General features: G+C 41.5%; 1 protein-coding gene across 3 annotated transcripts in view; it reads right to left on the bottom strand.

The window, feature by feature from the left end:
- The window catches only part of CDH23 (cadherin related 23), a 3,939,560-nt gene that overhangs the window by 268,653 nt on the left and 3,654,907 nt on the right, over positions 1-16,000 (bottom strand). The window lies entirely within an intron of this gene.

A 16,000-nucleotide genomic window follows, 5' to 3' on the forward strand; every position in this document is an offset into this window, starting at 1 on the left:
GGGGTTGTTCGCTGTATTTCCACTGAATAACTTATAGAATGAGTCAAGCCTACCACGTATGAAATAGGCATTGCCAAAGCAAACGGTTTTATCTTTTAGTGCAGGCATGTCATAGGCCCTTGCCAGACACTACCATAATGGCTACTATCAGACCATAAAATGGCAACAGCTGAAAACTGGTGTGATTACCTGGGCACATAATAGTAGCCCCAGGCAAATGCCTATACACAAGCCAAAACTGTTGACTTTTTTCAATGCTTGTTTTTAACAGGACCTCAGTGCAAGGAACAAATATAAATCAGTAGAATGTAGACACGCACTTGATTAAGACATATTAAGGCATACTAGCATATTTACAATTGCAATACTTCTTTAACTCTCAGCAGAGGGCTTAGAAATAACACTGGCAGGCACCGATTGGGTGTTACTGCTTAATAGCACAATCTTAAAGAGATCTCAGGAGCATGTTTGTGGTGGAGATAGGCATGTACTGGGTGGGAATGGCCACAGGGTTGCGCCATCAGATACCATCAGATGTCCATGGGTTGTCAATCAGTGGGTAAATAACCAAACAACACCCACAAGCTGTCTGCCCCTTCTCACATGTCATCTCCCTTCTAAGCGTACTGCAATGCAATTGTTTCAGCTATTACAAGGCACTTGACTCTACTAAAAAATGTCAATTTAATACAGATATATTTTCAGGGCTTGATTGTGGCCAGTGGCTCCATGGCTAGTGCCTAATCCGGTCGAAAGCTGTATCCACTGGTAAAGGTCAAAATCTATGGTTGGTAGCCTGTTAGTGCACATGGATGAAGGTTGTGACCACTGTTCATAGCTGAAGGCCATGACTAGTACCCATTCATATGTTAACATATATTTTGACATGCACACTGACCATTGCTGAATGCCATGCTTAATGCCAGTTACTGTTGTAATGTAATTAGTGATGTCATCAGTGATGTGATCTGTGCTGTCATCATTGTGGACATAGTATGCGCAACAGGGGGCGTGAAGTTAAGGTGGCTTTAGCTGAATTTCCAGGGTTTTATTGCATTAAATTCTCACCTTAACGTCCTTGCAACCAAAGTTTTTTCCTTTAATTCCAAGGGTTTTGTTATTCCATACATAATTAACATTAATAATACAGACAATTCGGCTAAACAAAACAACCTATTTTGTCTAGAAAGTAAAATAAAAAGCAACTGTGCAACCACATTCCCCCCAAATAAACCAATTTATTTTTGCATATGTACTTAACTATTTAAAGTATTTACATGTATATGTACTGTTCATGAATAGATATTAAAGTGTTACAGTAACTGTGCAGAAAAACTACACTCAATACATTTTAAAATAAATATGCACAAAACTACTGCCCATATATATGTAGATAGATAGACAAACCACAAGCCTAAAAATTCACAGCACGGCATTTCAGTTGCGCGGCTGTATGAGATTGAGAGATGGATACACACAATGCATCGTTAACCAAAATATAAGTTATAGGCTCGCATCTGCAGAAGAGCAGTTGCTTAAGTGAGTTGCTGTCTCGCTGTTCGCTGATCCTCTGTCCTCCGTGTGTTTGGACTTCATTGTGGATTGCAACCATTACCTGCAGCAGGACCGTGATTGGAGCGTGCTTGCTCCGCCCTCTACCCTAGAATTCCATTTACTCACCGTGCCCGCATCCGCACGCACGCATCTGCAGAAGTGCAGTTGCTTAAGTGAGTTGCTGTCTCGCTGTTCGCTGATCCCCTGTCCTCCGTGTGTTTGGACTTGATTGTGGATTGCAACCATTACCTGCAGCAGGACCGTGATTGGAGCGGTACGAGCCACTCTGTTTAAGTCAGACTTTTACGGTGAACTACGGCTGGGAACTGTTGGGAACTGTTAATCAATCCAGCCATTTATCCGGATTTGTTCTTTTCTTTTTTCTAGTGCTTGCTCCGCCCTCTCCCCCAGAATTCCATTTACTCACTGTCCACGCGCATCCGTGCGCCTGCATCTGCAGAAGTGCAGTTGCTTAAGTGAGTTGCTGTCTCGCTGTCATGCATGAGAGCGGGAGGTAGAGGTAGCGCAGCACTCGATTATTCACTCATTGTGGTTTTTTGGTTTTGTTTATTGTATTCTCTCTTTTGTGTGATCACTGACTCGTTTTTATAACTAGGTACTGTGATTATGTCTACCAATGCATATACTTTAAAAACTGGCATTCCCGCTTGCATTTCCCCCGAGGTAGGGTCTAACGTGGCTCTTCCCCGGATAAAAAGGACCCTCCCAGAATGAATCCCCAAATTGCGTGTGTCCAAAAAACACTGCTTCGCTCACTGTGTTTAACAGCCAATATAAGATCTTTCTGTACTCCGGAGTCTAAGCAACTTGCGCAGGCCCACAGTGCTTTAATTGTAAAGGATCCTGCCCCGGTTGCGAAGGTTCCTTCTTTGAATCCCCACTCAGTTAATGTATCGATGGCCTTAGCGGTCAATTCTGAAACACAAGAGGTTGTCATCCTCAGTGCTTAATTTGTAAAAAAATAAGTGCCAGTGCCCAAAAAATATTGGCCCCCATAATGCCGGGTGCGGCGCCACCCTCAGCGCGGGCGCGCCGGCCGCCCCAGTTCAGTGCTAGACCTACCTAGATCGGCCCACCACCAGCCCATCACACTGCTGCTGCTCCATGTCACATGTTTGGCGCTGCAGCAACTGCTGGCACAGGCTAGTAGTAAATACGCAACTAAGACATGCTCCTCCTGTAACTGCGCCTCGATGCGCCCAGGCTGTGTGAGCGCTTTAAAAATGCAAATAAATAAAGCATTCTGTTTCAGTCACTGTTGCACTGTATTTGTCTCTACCCCTTCTGCCCCATCTGACAGTCTGTTAAAGTACACCAAGTATTGTTAATCGGTTACCTCCAGGAAGAGCACCCTCCCCTCAGGCCATTCTTCAGTCACCTCATCCAGGTGTTTTGTGTAATCAATTTACTCTCAAGCCCTTATCAGTCATCACATCTCATAAATGCATCCCCCTTCACCCTTCCTTCAGGCATGAGCATGGTGTTGTATAACTTGGAAAAAGTCATTTCTCAATCAACGGCCTGTGCTACTTCTGCTTTAGGGCCTCTTTCCACCTTAACACATATTAAAAAACTAAATATGTTTTGTCATCCAATATTCAGGAGCCAGAGGAGAATGCATATTCGGATATCTCCTTCCCACTGATATGTTCTTGACATACTTCACTAAACTGCAGGGTGTAACAGACACCCACCTCCCTATCTGGGGGTTACATGTGCTCTCATTCGGAGCACATGCTCTGAGCGTATTGTACCCAGGTTAAGGGGTCACATCTGGTGTATAAACCACACATCAGGATAGAAAACATGCGCTGGAATTATGTAAAAAAATGACAGCAAAAGACGGTTGAGAATTATTCATGAATACTCAACTAGTGCTTTTATTTATGACGACTGATTAGTGGGCATGTGCACCATATTTATCCCAGTCTAGTTTCAATGTGTGTATCTTTAAGCCTGAAATGGCATTTCAGAAGTTCGTCTTTGCATGGGCTTTTCTCGCGAAGTGCAGCCGGTTCGGTTTCGGCAGAATACGTGCACCGTTCCGGGTCCCCTCGCTGAAGCTCATTTGTGAACTAATGAGGCCGATAACATTAAAAGGAAGAACGGAAACACTCAGGCAAAAATTCAAAGTTCATGTTTCGCTTAGATGAATGCTATCCAGGGTCGGACTGGGCATACAATTGTCTCGAGTCGTGCTCGGCACCAATGAAAAAGTGGCCAAAGTTGCAAACGACAATTAATTCCTTTTGTGACAGACACTAGTGGGACCACGCTGCCGCCCGTGCCACGCCCGGTCCTGGGCTTTGCCCTGCCTTGCCTCAATCACTTAGGCTACCTTCGGTGGGGCCACCATCGCCACGGCCATGCTGAGCCTGATGACAAAAATGGGTGCGCGGTGCAGCGGCCCCACGGAAGGTAGGATTTTATAAGAAAAAACATATATTTGGGTGGCTGGGGCCCATCACTTTCAAAGTGATGGGCCACAGCCGCCACTCAAATTAAGTTATTTCTTTTAAAACCTACCTTCCGTGGGGCGGGGCCCCGGCCACCGGCCCCACGGAAGGTCAGCTTTTTAAAGAAAAAAGTAAAAAACATACTTTTGGGCACAATCCATGGGCCCGGCCGCCCGCGGCAGAGTCATCCGACTCAGTCTGCGGTAGCCGGTGCCCCTGGTCACACTGGCACTGACTGCAGTCAACAGCACACTGCACACAGGTCACAGAGACAGAAGCCTGGGTGCAGACGGGTCCCTGGTGGGGTCCTGACTCCTGGGCAGTCAGGATGCCACCAGGGGCCTTTGCCGCCACCCGGGCCCCGACCTGGGCCTTCCTTGCCTGATCACTTGACTGTGACAGGCTCAGGCGGCACCGCACGCAACAACAAGTGACTTACCTGCTTTGCCGGCTGGGACTTGGTCTCCTGTCGGGGCCTCAGGGTCGGGGGGGGCGGGTGCGCACACTGGCACCCACACAAATGAAAAAAGCAGGCAGAGGGGGCCGCAGGAAGCAACTAGGCCGCACCACGCAGTGCAGCAGGGCAGGCTCTCTCTCTCTCTCACAAGTCAGGACAGACAACGCCACACCTTGACACCTTCACTTCAAAGTAACTTGTGAAATGAAGGTGGCGCTGCGCTGCCTCCTGTGGCGACACCAACACGTCACCATGTAATTTCACTGGCTCAGAAGAACAGCCAATGAAAACTGCACATTGTGTTACTATACAGAATGCATCAAATACTGCATAGTAACAACAGAATGGTAGTTTTCATTGGCTGTTTGTAACAGTTTGTTGTTCATGGCTATTGCTGGCCCCTCCCAGGCCCAGCCAGCCATCACCTGCAGCCTGCAAGCACGAGAGAGATCGAGGTCAGAATGACAAATCCCAATGATTTATAATCAAAGCAAAGCGAAGTGGAAAAACAACCAAAGCAATTGCACGTGCACTGGCCGCTGCATGAGTTCCGGTGCCCAAAAAAGAGTGCCGGTGTTGGGCACCGGCAACCACCCCCACAAATTAAGCACTGGTCATCCTGCAACGACCAAATGAAATATCTGATTCAGTTTTGGAATCGGCGGTGCTTAGTGGGGAAGTTATATTTATGCAGGGAAAGCAGGTGAATGGAATCCTCCAGGTTGAACCCAGTCGTGATAGTGAACCGCTGTTAAAAATCCCCCCTGTTTGTTAAATTCAAGCTCAAAATAATCTGCATGAAGCAGTGTTCGAAGTGAGCAGGAGCGGTTGGGTGCAGTGCTCCTCTACTTTTTTTTATTACGCTTTACTGTTCCTATACTTTTATTTTAAAAGGAAACTGTTCCGGAATGGTTTTGTTTTAAAATAAAAGTGTAGGAAGAAGCTGAAACTTGCACTTCAGTGCACTGCACTGAACATTCCCTTAAAGAGCAGGTGCATTTGTTTGGGGCTTTGTATTGTGTGTGGGAGGGTGCATGGTGATGGGGTTTGTGGGGAGTGGATGCAGCCCAGCAGGAAACATAGTTCCACTGCTTCTTTTCATACACTTCGAACACTGGCATAAAGCGTATGACCTGCTAACAGTTGCTGGTGACATTGACGATGAGGCCATTGACTTTATGTATACATCAAATAACATGTCATGAATCAGAGGACATTTTGTATATATGTTCAAATACAGGCGATTTGATTCAATTACATGAAGAGTCAGGCGTTCATTCTCCGCTAGTCCCTGAGATCACCAAGCCATTAAATCAGCCCATTGAAATTACGAAAGCCACTCTTGACCTTTCCAAATCGCCAATTTTGTTTGATAAATCTGACACACACTTATTGAACACATCACTCTCCTTTATAGCGACGACGCCACGTCGTTCGAAATTTGCTGAACTGGCAGGAGATCGTCATTTTTTCATTCAACACAATAATTCCCAACGGTTCTCCTTTCCAGAGGCTCCAGCCCTTAACAACACACTTAGTGCAATGAATACCGCTCTTCTTACAGTGGAGGGGCTTTATGAAGTACTAGAGCAAAAAATAGCGAATCAATCTGATTTATTGTCTCAAGTGTTGAATGATGGTTTGACAACAAAGAGCCTGTGCGAAGCATTAAATCGTTCACTGATGTCTTTAGTAACACTGTTAACTCAGAATCCTTCATTGGTAATACCGAGTACTAATTTGGATATAGACAAAGTGGCTTATAAAGACAAGGCCCTTCACGACCAACAGCTGGTTAAAGAAACCAGCGCGGACCCATTGCTTACGATGGAGCCCACAAAGATCTTGGCTGCAGAGCTGTTGGTAGCCCCAAATGTGGTTCACTTGGTTCAAGCAACACCAACATCTAGTGAGGGCGATTTGAACCAGATTCAAAATCCATTTACTTTCTTTACAAAGCCTTCTCTATCCAATTCGGCAAGTAAACCTCCCAAAGAAGGGAACAGAAAAATTTGCGCCGCAAAAGCATCTAAACTTGGTGCCCAAAAATCTAAGACACAACGATTCATTAAATTATTGACACATCTGGCCAGACCAAAATCAACAGTGCATCTGCCGTTTGCGAATAAGCAGATCCGCGATGATTGCCGAACCAGGATTACTGGTAGTATAGTCCCGGAGTATCAACCGTTGGATGATCTGGTGAATATGGTGAGCACTGAGAGGGTGCCCCTTCAGCCAATGTCACAGGTTTCTGACTGTCAGTTATTACACACAGGACCTAAATCTGCAGACATCCCGACCATTCCGAACATTCAGCAATTGATAGAAGAGATACAGAATTCAATTGCTCAATATATGGGAGACAGCCAGACCTTGTGCCCCTCAAACAGTGAAAAGCAGATTCAGAAGACAACTTTTCCTGTCCTCACTCCTCTTCACGGAGGTTGGTACATTCACAAACAGGGAAGATTCCTATAAATAACTCTTTAAATGCAGATAACATGTCAAAAAATATTCCAACAGAGGTCACAACAATTCCAAACATGCAGCAATTGAGAGATGAAATAAAAAACGCTATTGCGCAATACATGGCGACTCATGGTGCTTACCTCTGCCAAATCCTGGAAAACTAGTCCTGAAGGTGCCCATCTCACTCTTGACTCCTTTACTCCGAGGCCCTAGTTATCCACAACTAGGATGCATTAAATTTAATAATCCTTTAAGTTTAAGTAATTCCGTAAAAACCTTTGGTAAAATGTCAGGTAATGTGGTGAGTGGGCAGCCCAGGAACAAACTTTTGCAATATAAAAACTGTCATCGATTCTTAATTAGATGAAGAGGCTATCCTTTTACTCAGTACGATCTTAACCGAGCAAGTATATTAAACATTTGTAGAGACGTACCAAGTCTGGTGGATTTGGCTTCAACAGATATATAATTAGTTGAATTCATTGATGATCGAAATTCGACACAGGCAAGATTATTTGTAAAATCAGGAGTCATTGCCAATATACTATGGGAAGCTAGATCAGCATTGTTCAACATGGGATTTGCCTTGATCCAAGATACTTTAGTAAACTCCTGTGACAATATTCTACAAGAGTCAACAAGTATCAGAATATACACTACGACTAATCTTTCTCTAAATCCATCTCATGATAATAACTAAACGAGCCCTTGGAATCATTATAATCATGATGGAAGACTGTAACAATTCTTGCCAAAGGAGAGGGTGTGCCTAGTTTCCTGGAATATAAGGGACCACAGGCATCTTATCAACTCTAAGGAGAATGAGTTGGGTGCCTGTGACATTATTGTGTTGCAGGAAACCTGGTTGATTGAAACCCCGATATGGGATGCTTTAGACGTATTAATAGTTCCGGCAATATGTAATAAGAGAGGTCGTCCTATGGCAGGCCTCCTGATAGCTATCAAGAAATCCATGAATTTTAAGAGTAGTGCTTATATTGTTTCTACTCCTTACATTAAAAAACTCAAACTTCAGAGGAATAAGTTGACTTTCATCATCATAAATATATGGGGTCAAGCCCATCTATCGTCGAAAGAATTCTTTGAACATCTTAGCTCCACACTAGATGAAATATCTCTTGATCCGTCCATCAATCATACCTCAATTATGGGAGATTTAAATCTTCACCTAATGGCATTGGATAAAACTCAGGTTACAGCAGATGAACTCCAATGGGAGCAGCTAATGACAAGTAGGAATTATGTGATGCTAAATGGGGCCCTAAATGGAGACATACCCCCAACAACAACATGGCACAGAGGCCTGTAAGAAGCCAACCTTGATTATATTTACTGTGACTCCAAATGTATAGACATGGCGTCATCATTAGTGATCAAAGCCTCTGACCATAGTGACCACAAACAACTGTTCTTATCATGGCAATGGCCCTCAATTCAATTTACGATTTCTAGGAACATTAATCTCGTACATACTACGTCCAACAACTCAGGGTCTCGTATAGCATGGACAGAGTCAAGGTTACTCAAATTTGAACAATTACTCATTGACAATAATACGCAGAGGAACCCCCTAGAAGAAGGATGTTATATCACCTCATTGCAAAGGTTTGCTCAGAAAAGATTACGTGATGGTCAATGTAGCCATCAGCACTTGCATGCATTTGATCTCGAGTTGAAATATAAAAAAGCTGACTTAAAGAAAAATTGGAGGAATTTAAAATATATTCCTATGAGTAGTAGAAGCATCCAGATGAAAGCCTTAAAAGCTGATTACAAAAAATGGTGAAGGAGTCGCAAAAATATCCAATACCAAAAAGATGGGGAGTTAATGATGTCCCAGATCAAACTAAAGTCAACATGGGGAATTTGGGCCCTATTGAACAAAGCTGTACAAAAAACGCAAGCTTCTGTTCAGGCAAACTCCATATTGGAACAGATCTGGAGAGAATATTTTGGCTCTGTGTATCGAACCCCACTTCCTGGATGTGCTGTTAAGCTTGATGAATTGCAACGAGATCATAACTTCTTTTTTGATAAGGACGATCTAAGAAATAGTATATCTAAGCTCAGTAGATCTAGAGCGGCAGGCCCTGATGGCCTCCATAATTGTACAATGAAACAAAACCCACAAGTCTGGTCCTCAATTTTATATCAGATATTCAGACAAATTATGAGCACCGGATCTATTCCCCCTTCTTGGAAAACATCTTATATTTTGCCTATGTTTAAGAAGGGGAATAGAGCAGACCCCAAATCATACCGACCCATCGCTTTGCTCGATTGTCCAGGCAAGATCTTTGCACGGTTAGTGTTGTGAGAATGTAATAAATGGCTATCCGCTGCAAATGTGAGGGATCCTTTCCAGACAGGATTTATTCCTGGTCTGGCGACTGCCATTAATTTACTCACTCTGTCCTGCATTGTTCATGAGGCGAATCAATGTAAACACCCATTATACACAGCTTTCATAGACTTTCGAACAGCATTCAACTCAGTTCCACGTGAAATGTTATTTAAAAAATTACTACATCATAAATGTCTGTGGTTTATATTGAAATGGTTATACGAATTCCACTCAGGTTCATCCATAAGAGTTTGTCTAAGTCGAGAGGGCCTGTTATCCGATGCAATATTGACTGATCATGGGTTGAAGCAAGGGTGCTTGCTAGCCTCTGCTTTATACAATGTTTACATCACAGATGTAAACAACAGCTTTGAAGGTCTGGAGGTCGATGCGCCCAGACTTAAGGGGACACCCATTCACTTATTGATATATGCGGACAATATGTTCTTGATATCTAAAACACCTCAAGGTCTAAGAACAATGTTGAATGCATTAGAGAGCTATGTAAAAGAAAATTACATTACCATAAATACAACAAAATCAGAAATTGTGCAATTTGGGAACAAGAAGCAAAAATCAAAGTGTCATACGTGGTCGCTACAGAACACTAATTTACAGACTGTCTCGAGTTACACCTATATAGGAGTGTCTATAAATAATCATCGTCAAGATCTTCCATGCGAAATCAGTTTAAAAAATAAAGTGTCTACAGCATTATCTCAAACTAGAGTGATCAGAGCAAAGTACTGCAAATTCTCCATTGCTCCATTAATTTTGTACTATAAGCAAAAATGATTCCTGTTGTGCTGTATGGCACAGAAACTGAAAGCTGGAAATCTTACTATTATTGGGCAAAAATAGAGGGCCTTTACTGGAGGAATGTGTTGTTTCCCCCAATGTCGGAACCTCTTCCAACAATTCACCATGAACTCGGCCTGATCTCTCTTCATTCTGCATATAAATGGAAAATCTGCACTTTGTACAGGAAATGCATTAAGAGCAACAATGATAATGGTCTGCTAATTATAATATCGGATTATATAAACACATCAGATAATATATTTGGCAGACAATGGAAATCCAGGGCTTTAAAAATTCTGCATGATGCTGATATTTCCATCAATCTTCTTATTGAAAATCCAAATAAAGCAAAGCAAAAGCTCCAAGAATATGATTGGATTCAGACTCGGGCACAATGTGTATGTTATAAAAATGTATTGCTAACCTATTCCTGTTGAAAAGATTTGGCATAACAGCTCCGTACTTGCTACACTCCCTAAACCCATACCATCGTGCTGGCTTGCGGCGTTTTAGGCTAATTCTATGGCCCACCAAGGAAATACTATGTAGATGGAAGAGGATGTTGCCAGCAGATTTAAACTGTCGTTATTGTAAAAAAGAACCAAAACATTACAACATTTGTTGACAAATTGTGATGAATTACTGTCGGACAGGTGTAACTTCTTCAAAGCTCATTTTGAGGGTCAAGTCAATCTATCACATACACAATTGTGGTCTGCTCTTTTCAACACAGACAAAAAATATCGGTTAGATATGCTATTACAAATGTTTTGGGTAAATTGAACTTAAAAGATGTTCTATCAACAAAAGAAAGATCGCATATGGGATTCTAGAATTGACTTGATGAAAAGTATGACATAAAATAGATTTGAATGAAATTAGGAACCATGATTAAGATAATGGTCGTGCATTTTGAGTTTCGGAATGTATGATTTTAGTTGGGTAGTTTGATCAATTGTTTTCTATTGTTCTTTTGTTTTGAAAAATTGGTTTTAGTAATTGTATATTCAATTGTACTTATTGTATCATCAACTGTATTATAAATTGTATCAATGTTATGTTATGTTATTTATATGTTTTTTCAGCCACATCAACGTTAATTAAAAAAAAATATATATAAGTTCACTTTTTTATACGATTATATTGTCAGCGATCAACGTTTATAAAAACAGGGCATCATTTGCAATTCTGAACTGCAATTACAAGTGTAACCTTCTTATGTGACAGCCTTAATACACCACCACTGTTATTACTCAAGACACTTAAAGATGTCTGACTTTGTAATTTTGAGTTGCTTTGGATTTCAGTTAGAGCATTGTCTAGCAGCCCTTGATCATAGTGATGTTGTATGTATTTTAGTCCATCATCTGTGTTTAACACCCTATATGTGACCAAGCGGTGTGTGTACCACGAAACGCGTCGTTTGATGTTGCTTTCTTTTTTCCACAACATTATATAATTAAGGAATCATTTGATGCCTGGCAATTTTTGGTGATTTTTTACTCAAACGCTAAGAAGACGTTTGCCTTCTTGAAGCTGCTCTTTGGAGTGCACGCCAATTTCCTGTATCTAGGTACAAAGGTTTTTTCCACACACATATATATATATATATATATATATATCTCAATGAAAAAACTGTTAAGGGGACGTTATGGTTAAGTTGCACTAATAAAAACCTTTGAAATTCATTGAAAAAACATTGTTAAAGGGACGTTATGGTTATGTTGGACTAATAAAAACCTATGAAATTCAAAGAAAAAACTTTGTTAAAGGGACGTTATGGTTTCAAATAAAATCGAAAAACCCCAGAAATTTGCCAGTTATGGTAAGCTAAACAACCATAACTCGCGCCACCACTTTGCACTGCTAAGACTAACACCCAGCTATCAAAGATGACATCACAAATGTCATTGATGACATCACTGATGACATCACATGTGAAATACATTTTGATGAAAAGTCCCTAAAAGGAGATGTGTTTATATTGTTGGTAATAAGATGTCAGGGGTGATCGGGAGACCTATCACAAACTACTTAATCTATTAAAGAATATACTCATCTAATATCATTGTATTGGAGTGTTGTTGTTAATACATAAACCTAATTATATATAAACACAGGCAATGACTGCAGCATGCACCATAGAAGTACACTATTTATAATCTTGTAATTTTGGATAGTACAATAATTAATGCTACCATATCAGAGTTTTGAGTAATGTTAAACATGTAACAACTAGCTAACAATTCAAGACTTACAGCACTTGTGCTGGTATAAACAATACATATGAAGAACCGCAATGCGTACAAATCAGAGGCACATACAGGGAAACTAAAGTAAAGAAGAAAGAAACTGTATCATCAGAAAATGTTAATGACATTAAAGTTTATCTTCATGTAAACAAATAAATTGTGTGTTTGAGGCCTGCTCATTTCCCCATGTATGTGCACCATGAACTGAGACCAAACCATAAGGAAAGTACTCAAAGAACATATGACAAGGTTAACGTCTAGATATATAGCACCTTTTTCAATTTTATTATTCTGACTGCCAGTGAACAAAATCACCTGGTCTATATATGTCAATAAACAAAAACAAGTGGCCCAGATATGTGATGCTATCAGTGATGTCATCAATGACATTTGTGATGTCATCTTTGATATCCTGCGTGTTAGTCTTGCAGTGCACAGTGTTGGCGCGACTTATGGTTGTTTAGCTTACCACAACTGGCAAATTTCTGGGGGTTTTCGATTTTACTTGAAACCATAACGTCCCCTTAACAAAGTTTTTTCATTGAATTTCATAGGTTTTTATTAGTGTAACTTAATCATAATGTCACTTTAATAACGATTTTTCATTGAATTTCATAGGTTTTTATTGGTGCAACTTAACCAGAGCGTCCCTTTAACAAAGTTTTTCATTAAATTTCATAGGTTTTTATTAGTCCAACTTAACCATTACACCCCTTTAACAAAGTTTTTTCAGTGAATCTCATAGGTTTTTACCAGTTCATGCTATTTTCCTACAACTTACTAATATCATACTTACCCAATATAGCAATGTTTGTGTCCAATTTACAAAGTGTCAACTTAAAATTCTGCCATTTCCCACCTTCTCGAATAGTTTTTAACACTTCCATACACTTTTTGCGACTATTTCAACTAGTTTTGCATCCGTAGACGTCTACGAACATCTGACTTCATAGCGGACCTTCCGGACAGTGCCACATGACCATACGCTGGCGCGCGGCATGATGACGTGTCCGAGAACCCGTCCGCACTTCACGATAAGATCTCTGCTTCACGGACAGTTCAGAACTGCATCTTCTACTGATCTAGGAGCTTTCAACTTCAAAATTTCCCTTGCACAGCTCCAACACCTATTCCTACTCATTATCCATTAACAATCTAGTACAAAGTACATACTTTTAGCAAAACTGCTATTTATCTTAAAATGGCATCAGCTAATGCCATCCCTCCTCCCCAAGAGTCACCACCACAGCTGTAATCAAGGACCATGAGAAACACTGCCCCCTACCTTAGAAATAACACATGTGCAACATTTTCCCTTGTCCACCTACCCCTCCATATTAGTGTTTGGTTCCTCTTCCCTCATTTCGCTCCCCACCTTTCGTTCTCAGCTCTCCTGCCAAATAAAATACATCCAAAATACAAATTCCTTTAGGAACCAACTTTCACAGTTAAAAAATAGAACAAGAAAACATGTATAGACTCCTGTCAGGTTTCCTTCCCTTATTCAAGTTTCCTTCTCATTATTTCTCTTTGTTTATCCTTTTCAGATTAGCTTTGTGTGGGTGGGAAGTTTTCTATTATAGTTGGTTAGGCCTTAACTTGCTGATTCAGAATCCTGGTTCTGACCCAAGGCAAAATGGAGCCTCCCAGTGACAGCTCTGATTGGTTAGAAGACAATGCAGAACAACAATGAACATTCTAAACTGTCACTCTGTGCCTTTCATCATCAAAACCCCATCTGAGAGGACGTGTTTAGTGGCTGCTCCTGCTTTAGTCTTAGGCCTGGTGGATTTTATCCTTCAGGCGTCAGCAGTTGAGCGGCTACTTTCTTGGGGGTTACAGGAGAAGCATTCAGTTGGCAGGAATTCGTTTTTGAAGACAGGAAAAGCAGAAGATCCTTTTGAATTCGCTCAGGAGATAAGTGACTTTATTTGTACTGTTACTCTGTTCATCATAATGACATTCTCCTTGAAAATTCGTGAAAAGTTGTGTTTGTACTAGAACTTTTGAACTCCCGGAGTGCGCGTGTGTTTTCCAGCGCGGTGTTCCTTAGCGCGAGAATCTGTTTGTCGCGTGCGAATTCAAGTGAGCGTGTGTTTTCTAGCGCGGGTGTTCCGAGCGCGAGAAGCAGTTTGTCGCGTGCGATTTTAAATGCGCGTGGTTTTCAGAGCGCGGGTGCACCTTAGCGCGAGAAGCTATACGTCGCGTGTGAACTAAAGAGCGCGTGTGATTTCTAGCGCCGGTGTTCTTAGCGCGAGAAGCTATACGTCGCGTGTGAACTAAAGAGCGCGTGTGATTTCTAGCGCGGGTGTTCTTAGCGCGAGAAGCTATACGTCGCGTGTGAACTAAAGAGCGCGTGTGATTTCTAGCGCGGGTGTTTTTCGCGTGAGAATCAATACGTCGCGTGTGGAATAAAGAACGCGTGTGTTTTCCAGCGCGAGTGTTCCTTCGCGTGAGAATCAATTCGACACGTTTGAACTCAAGAGCGCGGGTGTTTTTATTTCGCGTGTTCCGCGCGAGAACATTGTTGCGCGTGTGGATTTTTGCGCGTGTGGATTCTTTTGATCGCGTGTATTCGTTCGTAAGTGAACTCTTTGCGCGTGTTCTTCAACCAGGAAGATTTCTAAGTGAAGTTCATCGTTCATCTGAATGGAGATAACCTGCGTGTGCGTTTAACGCGTGTTTTTTCTTCAAGGATTCTAAAACTCAATATAATTATAAATAGTTTGAAAAGTTTGAAAGAAAAAGAAAGAATATTTTTAAGAACAATCTTACTGGACCTCCAGGGCATTTTGGAAAAAAGACAATGAACTAAGATTTCCAGATTTGCCTAAAGTAAGAAGAAGCTGTGAATTTCAAGTGTCTCAAGTAAGAGAGATTTTCAGCTTCTTATCAGCTTCTCTAAGAAATTTCAAGAGAAGAGCCAGGTATGATTTTTTCATTATTAGTTAAGGATTAATGTCTTCCCATTCATAAGGTTAAGTAAGTAAATTAAGGAATTGTATCTGCTATTCTTATATCCTCTGCAGGTTCAGCTCTGGTTAGCCTTGACGCAGTCTGCCTGGTGTTGTTTTGTTATCCACTTCCCCCTTTCCCTTTGGGGTGTAGTTTACAGAGCTGAATTGAAATCTAGTTCTGGGAATTACATCTCAGGGGGATTGTCGGGGGTTCAGCAGCTTCCGCGGACACAGGACCTCTTCGTTCTCAGCTCTCCTGCCAAATAAAATACATCCAAAATACAAATTCCTTTAGGAACCAACTTTCACAGTTAAAAAATAGAACAAGAAAACATGTATAGACTCCATCTACTTTATATTTCTCAGTAAATAACATAGAATCAATAATATTTTCTAATATTCCCATTTGCATTTTCTGTTATGCTAATGGGAATATTGTGGCGTTCATCCTCCGTTCCAGGGACTGGAACGGTGGATATCTGCCCAACAGCCCAAGTTATCAGCCCAAGCAAAGTAAGGGTGGATAACGAGGTCTCTGGACCATTATCCTCCATTCCGGTCCCTGAAATGGGGGATCAAGGCCATTAGCACCCTAGGTTAACCTTGGGTGCAAAAAAATTGGATTTTTCTTCCTACACCGGGACGCCTACGAAAATCCTTTTCCA

Source organism: Ambystoma mexicanum, chromosome 8 (assembly GCF_040938575.1).
Source record: "Ambystoma mexicanum isolate Mex_15411 chromosome 8, UKY_AmexF1_1, whole genome shotgun sequence".
Classification (NCBI taxonomy): domain Eukaryota; kingdom Metazoa; phylum Chordata; class Amphibia; order Caudata; family Ambystomatidae; genus Ambystoma; species Ambystoma mexicanum.